An 8,435-nucleotide genomic window follows, 5' to 3' on the forward strand; every position below is an offset into this window, starting at 1 on the left:
CTTCACCGTAAGCAGGGGGCAATGGATGCCAGGAATCCAAACAATTTCTCAGGCAAAGACATAACGCTGTGATTAGGGCTGTAGAGTAAGTAGCCCTGTTCCTCTTATGAAGCCTAAGACTCTTGCACTATTATTTACGTTCCAGTTTTCTTCAAAATAACATTTCTGCGGTCCTTTTGGACGTCCGTTACTGACAGAAATCATTTGGCATCTGGGATACGGTTTCAAATGAATTAATACTGCTTTCAGAAAGAGCTTACTAAAGTTTTGAGCTGGCCCCGAAAACCTGGCAGGTCCCTCTTGGCCCTGCTGTGGAAAAGTGGCTACTGAGAGTTAAACATGCGGAGGTGAGATCTTGGGAAGTGCTCCAAAGTGATTTAGGGCTAAAGCCACTCAAAATCTACCCTTATTTTTGGAGCTGAAGTGGGATCACATAGAGGAATTAAGGAAGCTAATTGACCATTCTGTTAAGCTGAAAAGTGAACATGTTTTTTTTCCCTTATCTACTGGTTTTCTGTGAAGTGTCTGCCTGCATAAGACCTCACCACACACGCACATACAGACACGAACACCAAACTAGCTGGAAGCACCAGCCCACATCTAAACAGCGCCAGACACTCAAGGGAAAAAGTGAGTGGTAAACAAAATGAATAAATGAGCACTTATCTCCATCTGGTAAATACACATACAGGTGCTGACATCAGAGTGTGTGGTTTATGAGCCATGGAGCGGATATCCATGCACGAGTGTGCACACACTCAAACACCAGCCAAAATGCAACTAAGGGAGGAGAGAGGGAGAGTGATCCTACCTGTGTCCTACACACACGTGCACGTGCTTTCTCAGTGTCGCCACCACTGCCTCGGGGGTGAAATCACCATACTACCTTTGACCTTTCTGGAATAAGTAAAAGAGCGAGCTGCTCTGCTCTGATCAGAGGTCATCATCAACACTCCCTACACACAGATTGTCCGTCCTTTCGCTAACATGGGGGTTGTTGTTGGCAAGTCCACAACACAGCCGCAGTAAAAGGGCCAGACCGGCAGCTAGCTGATTTATAGGCTAGCCCATGGCCACGCTTTCTCTGGGCAAGTGGCTCTCTTCAAAGGCCCGCCTTCTATTAGTCTTATTTACAGGGCTGGGGAGAATAGACCACCTGAATTATTCAAGATTCCCCTTGGTAAATACTACAGAAACCAGGAGGGTGTGTGTGCAAGAAGGCAGGTGGCGAAGGATGGAAGACAGGAATGACAAAGTGGGAGATCCAGAGACTGAGAAAGGGAGAAAAAAAAAAACAAGTGAGCAATTATGAGTTGCTGCACCATTAACATTGATCACAAAAATAAATGGCTACGTGCCTGTGTAAACTCTTCCCCGTTTCATCTCCTCAGCGGTGGAAAGTGTTACCTTGAGGAGTTCTCATGCTCGTACATGCACAAACACGTTCAGATAGCATCCTGTATACCATCCTCCTAAATACAATGTGCGCGTCAACAAATGCACACTGACGGTGCACTGCTTATCTCAATGCAAATACATGCAAAGGCACACACCCACAGTGCGCCGGCTCCTCTCTCACACAGTGGTTCTCATTAACAAGCCAAACATGCCTGAAGAGGCAGACAGACTCTAGTGAGCATGGTAAACAACCAGTAGGCTCCCTCATCTAAACTGAGACTATCTCAGCATCAGCAACACACACTTTCCGCCGATGATACTGACAGACTGGGCCAGACACAATCCACTCAAAAATCTGCTTATGTCCCGCTGAACCAGTGGAATTTGGGGTTCTTTGCTCAAGGGGAACCTACAATGGCAAACATTGGGTATGGGTGACGGCCCCAACTAGATCCCAACATTTTTGGCACTGCCGTATTCTCACGTGACAAAAATATTATTGTAATGTGACACTTTATTGTGTATACCAATACCACACTACAAAGTGCACTGTGCCCATCACACATTGTAGTTCATGCTTGTTTACATTCAAGCTTTTCCAAAGAAGCAAACGATTTTAATCGATATGTTATCACCATGGTTTACAATAACAACATCCTCTTACGACGAGCACAGTTCAGAAACTGGATTATAGCAGTAGAGACAGAGAGACATGGGCCACGAACGAGCTGTTGACTACGCAAGAACATCCTTCTATGTAAGTAGGAACAAACAAAGTGGCAGAATTGTATACGGTCCACTTTAAAAACATCCAAACAACCAAAAGAAACCTGATAGATCCCCGTTTTTTACATTAAAAAGATAAAATAAGTTAGAGATCATCTTGCCGTAATGGCTGCCGCTTGCTGTACATCACTCCACTTAATACAAAAATTTGACTTAAAAATAATTTTATTGATTTAAAAATCGTTTTATTGCTTCTGCTGTCAGAATGACGGCCATGGCAACAATCTGCTATACAGAAATAAGATTGCAGAATGCCATAATTGACCAATCAAAATCGATTATTCAGCAAAGCTCTGTACTAATGAGCCCTGACTATAGCGTCCTTTAGCACTAAAATTAGAAAATACAGATGACAGGTATAGTTGTGTCTTATGTTACAGGAAGGAACTGTGACTTCCTGGTCGATAGCAGCCCACAGCTCTTCTTCTCAGGAGGAAATGCAACAAGAGAAGCCATTTTTTATGTCCATGCAAATCGGGGACTGAAGCTGCTTGTCTGAGTCAGTGTCTGAGGGGAGATGGACAGGATGCTGACAGGAGCATCAGCATGCCTGGGGGGAAAACTTATATGCTGAGGCTGTGCCCACTAGCTGTGGGGGTGGTGGGATTTCTACACAAGGCCAGTGGGTCAGAAGTGGAATCAGGGTCAATACCGTGTCTTTGGACCTTCAAGGAGAACCTTCAGAATGACCGTAACTCAATCTCAGTGGTGACGTGCCAGGGGCTGAGGGTCCAATACAACCAATGACAGCGACTCTTTGGTTTGGATCAGAGCCAACTCCACAAATTATAAGAGACTGTCCATTTGATTTTACAAGAAAATAATGCAGCGCTCCTGTCAATAACATGAAGTGAGTGCAAACTGGTGAACAAGAGAATTTCTTTGTGCCCTACTTAAGTCAATCTCACCGCACTGCTTTACATTTCAACCAAACTAATCAACAACCCTTTGAACAAAAGAAGACCATGTAAATTCTGCTCCCCAACAGGCGGCACAGACTACAGTGGAGACTGAGCTTATTTTCAATTTGCAGCAAGATTAGCAGGCATGTTTTTGATACTGTCAGAGCGGCAGAGATTTTTCTATTCCAAGTCGTCTTGAGTGAGTGGCCTTTTTAGTGCCTTCTTCAAAAAGCATCCCCCGTACCCGAGCAGCTGTCACTTTCAGCAGGCACTGTGGAGGACGGAAGCGGGGGAGGGGTCCTTTGAAGGAATGGTTAAAAGTGGGCGATAAAAATAAACTGGGAGAGAGGAGAAAATTAATTATACATAACAGACAGTTCACTTGGATGAGCACGACAGAGACAGAGAAACTAAGGCTGCTTCCTCAAAGAAAAAAAAACCCATTTTCTGGCTGAGGAAATTTCTGCTCTGCCACCACAGTGGCCATATTTATTTGGCTACATCTGAAGTGAGGGAGGCAACAAGGAATCTTTTTTTAAGAAGGTCAAGTCATCAAACAATACAGAGCAAGCTTTCATTTCAAATTCTCCATGCTGGCGCTGTCTTCATGCATCTCCTCTAATTCGAGCAGTTTCCAGAGACCAAAATAAAATTGCTAGCCCTGAGCGCATCCTCCTTCTTAAAAATGTGATGAAGCTTGCAGATAGATCAGTCTGCCTTTAAATTCCCGTCTGATTGGCACTGATGAGGGTTTATACTGCTGGCTCACCTGCAAACTCACCTCTTCATATGATTCGAAATGCACCGGCACTTTGCAGTTCAACACCGCCCACTGACTCTCAATCCCAGCTTCTTATTCGGGCCAAATGGAGGTCATTCCTATTTGAGCAGTCAGTCAAGACAGGCCCGCCAGGTATTGGCGAGTGAGTTTATTTCATATTAAGGCTTGTCGGCTGGAGAGGTGTTCGCTGTGGTGTGTGTGTGTGTGTCTGTGGATGCGTGTACACGACAGGGCCTTCGGGTAGAGCCCTGCTGCTGGTCCCTCTTTAGTACGTTTTAATATTGCTGCTGCTGTGTGGCTCCTCGCCTCGGGGCGCCACACAAACCCCAGAGAGACCAAGTAAAAACACTCAAATAGAGGGAGCGAGAGGATGGGACATGGCGCAGAAAGAGATGGAGGGGTGACAGCATGGAGAAGCAGGAAGGGATGTGGCAGAAAGAAGGGTGGAAGGAAGGAGAGATACACTGAGGTGTTAGAAGAGAGCAAAAAGACGGACGGGCACAGATTGGATAAAACGCAGTCTGAGCACCAGCGCCAGCAACGCGGCAAACCTCTTTAGCAAGACTGACACAAATGAAAACTTATGTAATAAAAACACGCCATCTCCACCGGCTACAATATGAAAGCAGATATTGCATTACAGCGCTGCTGTGCCAAAGAAGCCCTCAATCGTACACAGGGGAGGGAGTTTAGACCATGATGTGTCTGACACTCTGTGACATAACCCCTGTGTCGGTTTGAGATGGGATCCTTTTTCAATGATAGTAAATGCCTCTTCATGCACTGAGCCAAGAAGCAGCAATGGACAGGCACCGAGAGGCTATGAAGACTTGTCATCCCCACAGAAATGTACACGAGAACTGGTCCAAAAAACGGAATTGGAGGGACTGCCGACAGAGAATCTGGACAGAGAGAGAGAGACGGAGGATGAGGATGGAAGAGTGAGGTGGGCCTTACATGTGCTCAGTCTCTTCTCTAGAGAGAGGAAGAGAGAGATGGGGGGAGGGAGGGAGGAGAGAACCAGTATGCAAAGAGCAAGCGTGTAGGAGAGAGGAAGGCAGAACGGGGAGACAGATCAGAAAAATGAAAATAAGGAAAACACCGACAGAGAACTTAGTGGGGGGGTGGAAGGATGGAATGATGGAAGGATGGAGGCAAACGGCGATGGTCCTCCTGACAGCGAGAGACGGAGAGAGCGAGGGGAGGAAAACTGGGAGAGAAAGCCTGAGTGGCAGCACAAGTCTGGAGACAGGAAGAACAGCAGAGGAGTAGGCAGAGAGAGAGAGAGAGAGAGAGAGAGAAGGTGAGAAGAGGAAATGCCTAAAGATGAGGATGTCACACTGGTTTAAAATGCTGAACAGTGCGGGAAACTGGGAGAGGAGCTGGCTTTTACAGTCTACACACAAACACTGTGTGCGTGAATACAGTGTGTGTATCGTTCGCCACATGGAAGCAATGAATCATACTACAGTATACCCTAAAGAATACAATTATGCATTGAAAATCCTTTCACATATATGAGCAATTTTAATGACCCAAGAAAACAGTTCTTCGCACCAGCTGAGGAAGTCCCATGTGAGTGCGATGGACTTCAAATCCTCTCCTTTGATTCCCGTTTCTAAAACTCCTCCATCGCTCTATGCAGTTAAACTAAATATTTAGGGCCATTCTTGCAGTGCCAAGTAGCGATTCAGTTCTCACTTGAACACGACTCTTCTGCTTTGTCATCCATCTACAATCTAATTAGACCTTAAATATGCAGCTCACTGAAAAGTCCAGAGGAATGCAGCGGGGAGGCGAGCCACACAAAGGCAGGACCAGAGGGGTGCAAAGTGCACATGTCAGCTCGAATTCCAAAGTTTGGACATCACAGATTTACCCTTCACGGCAGCAGCCAGACTGGACAGGGCAGACTTTCAAAATTCATGACACTGCTGGTTTATTGTGGAGCAGATCTGTATCATAATTAGGGAAGATTGAGGCAAATTGCTTGTAATTTTCTGGCTGGGTTGCCAGCTTTCATGTGAAATGCCATGCAAGGTCATAGTTTTGCAAAAAAGAAGAAAAAAAAACAAATTCTTTTCTGACGGGAACTTTTTGAAAGCATGAAAGGATAATCATCTAGGTGCGATTGCTTCTCACAGATTCTCCCCAATTCTCTTGTGATTTAAACTCACATGAGGATGCGTGGCTGGGCATGTGTGAAGCACGTACAAATGTCATTATGATCTGTGGTTCTCCCCTGGATAATCACTAGTAGCTCTTTTCACAGGGGCCTAGAACAACCTAGAACATTTTGTCATTTCCAGGCTGTCTGCTACATTTTTTAAAAAAAAGTGTGCGATATATAATCCTCTCATAAAGAGAGCCATCACTGTGTTTGGTTACATGGCTGCCACTCCTTGCTGCCAGTCACACGCGCTCCTGTAAAGTAAAGCTCGTCTTGATCGAACAACTTGGGTACACTACTGTTGTGTGGTCAGCGACATGTCAGTCAGCCTGTGGTTGAGTGATTTCTAGCCGTGACTCGGGCACCACCTCTTAAACAAACACTCATGCCACGGTTCAGATCCCACATCATTTGCATGTGAATGCTGGTCACGGCGTTGAGCTGTCAATAAAGAAGCTGCTGCTTGACCGAACTGAGGCAAAAATTGGGTCATGTCACTTATGATAAAGCATCATTACGTTAGTCACATAGCGCCTGTGTCTTATAGGGGCGTTCATGTGGTGCCACAGAGGACAAAATACACCGAGCAAAACCACTGGGTTTGTATTAACTGTCTGAAGAATCCAAAAAAAACTTAAATATGAACTGAACATTGCAGTGATTCTTTTTTATGACAGGCTCTAGTCTGGCCCCACTCCTCCTCCTCCTCCTCCTCCTCCTCCCACTAAAAAAAGGTTAAAATTATGTCTGAGCCTTTGCTCATCTAATATGATTCATGAATACATATTTAAAACGGGCTCCAAATGAATTCACGCAGTGTGCCGGGTCAGGGTGGGTAGTCTAATTTGGTTAACCAGGATTTGATTAAAAAAAAAAAAAAAAAAAGATAAATAAAATAAAACTGAGGAGAATCCGATGGAGCAATGAGAGCCTTTTCAATAGCTGACAGCCAATGCGCACTCCACACACCCACAGACAGCCCTCAGCACTCCATCCCTGCTCAAAGGGGGAATTCAATTGCTGTCGAATAACAAAGCTCACAAATTGCCTCTCATTCGTGTGCAGATTAACGCTCTTTTTACACCATTTCTAATTATTTCAAAGCTAATAGGTGAATCGATTTTTTTTTTTCCTTTTTAAAAGCAGGCACATCCCTGGAGAAATCCAACACAACTCCTCCCTTAGGTCCATTTAAGAAAGCCGGACAGCAGGCATTCAATTCTGACTAAATAAACAAGCAGGAAAGCGACTGTTCAGCCTCGTCCGGGGATTATTTATCCAGGCGACAGTGAGTACCTGTGAGGATGGTGGCATTCCTCCTCAGGGGCAATGCAACAGCCATGCAGGCGGACCAGCCTGCTAGCTGGTCCCCAAACACCGGAGGTTTCTTTTGGTGCAAGTCTACAGATAACACTGAAGCTTTACCAGAAGAGAAAGAAGTATTTTTTTTTTTTATTTCTTACAACAGCTGACGTTCTCCAAGCACGCAGAAACTCACCTCACACTGCACCAAATCCTTGCAAGAAAAACCACCAATTTTTTTTTACTTTCAAGCGCCAGGTGCTTATGGTGAAATAATTAAAAAAGAAACGTCCATACTAATTAACATAGCAGCCTAAAGCCTCGTTCGGCGCCCACAACACCCGCAGTTTTACAGTTTGGTGTGGATCAATCCGACTGGTGGTCACACCGGGGCGCGCATTGAACGCACCGCTCACACCAACACCACCAGCAGCCTCCACACACCTAAATAACTGGATATGAGCGCTGCTCTACACATTCCTCTCCGTGCCCCTCTGTTCGCGGTTGGGTTTGGTTGGAGTCCCCCAGCTTCTTCAAAACTCGTGGAGAAACCAGACGCGGAGAGCGCAGAGGACACGGGGGAGAAAACACAACGACAAACTCACCACACGGAGCAATGGAGAGGAGAGAGAGAGGGGGGGGTGTAACCTAAATATTTCAGCCGGCTCCACCAAAAAAAAAAGAAAAAAAGAAAACCTGCTCCTTCCTCACGGAGAGAAGAAAAAAGCCCCCGCCGGAGTTTTCACGGTACTTACAGGTTCAGGTGATCCTGAGGCTCGATATCCTCGCCATGGTTTTAAATCCCAAAACTTGGGGACATTCCGCGCTGGTCACGGAGTGGCGGTGCTCTCTCTCCGGCGGCTCCCTGCGTGTGAATGGAGAGGAGAGGAGAGGAATGCAACTCCGGCTCCAGCAGGAGGAGGGAGGGAGGGAGGGAGGAGGGAGGGTGGAGAGGGAAGGGGGAGGAGGAGGAGGCGCTCTGCTGCTGCAGTACCGCGCCGAGTCCATAGAGGGCGCCCCCGGGCCGGCTGCAGGTGTGACAGGGAGTCTGATATGACATCAATCTTCTTATCCTTCTTTCCCACACTCATGTGTG

General features: G+C 46.2%; 1 protein-coding gene across 1 annotated transcript in view; it reads right to left on the bottom strand.

Moving 5' to 3' along the window:
* The window catches only part of plxna1b (plexin A1b), a 185,363-nt gene extending 177,166 nt beyond the window's left edge, over positions 1-8,197 (bottom strand). The window contains exon 1 of the mRNA XM_070840141.1: positions 8,095-8,197. The gene's annotated coding sequence lies outside the window, so the exon portion shown is untranslated. The remainder of the gene's footprint in view (positions 1-8,094) is intronic.
* Positions 8,198-8,435: the final 238 nt, after the last annotated feature.

The sequence above is a fragment of the Pempheris klunzingeri genome, chromosome 2 (assembly GCF_042242105.1).
Source record: "Pempheris klunzingeri isolate RE-2024b chromosome 2, fPemKlu1.hap1, whole genome shotgun sequence".
NCBI lineage: Eukaryota > Metazoa > Chordata > Actinopteri > Acropomatiformes > Pempheridae > Pempheris > Pempheris klunzingeri.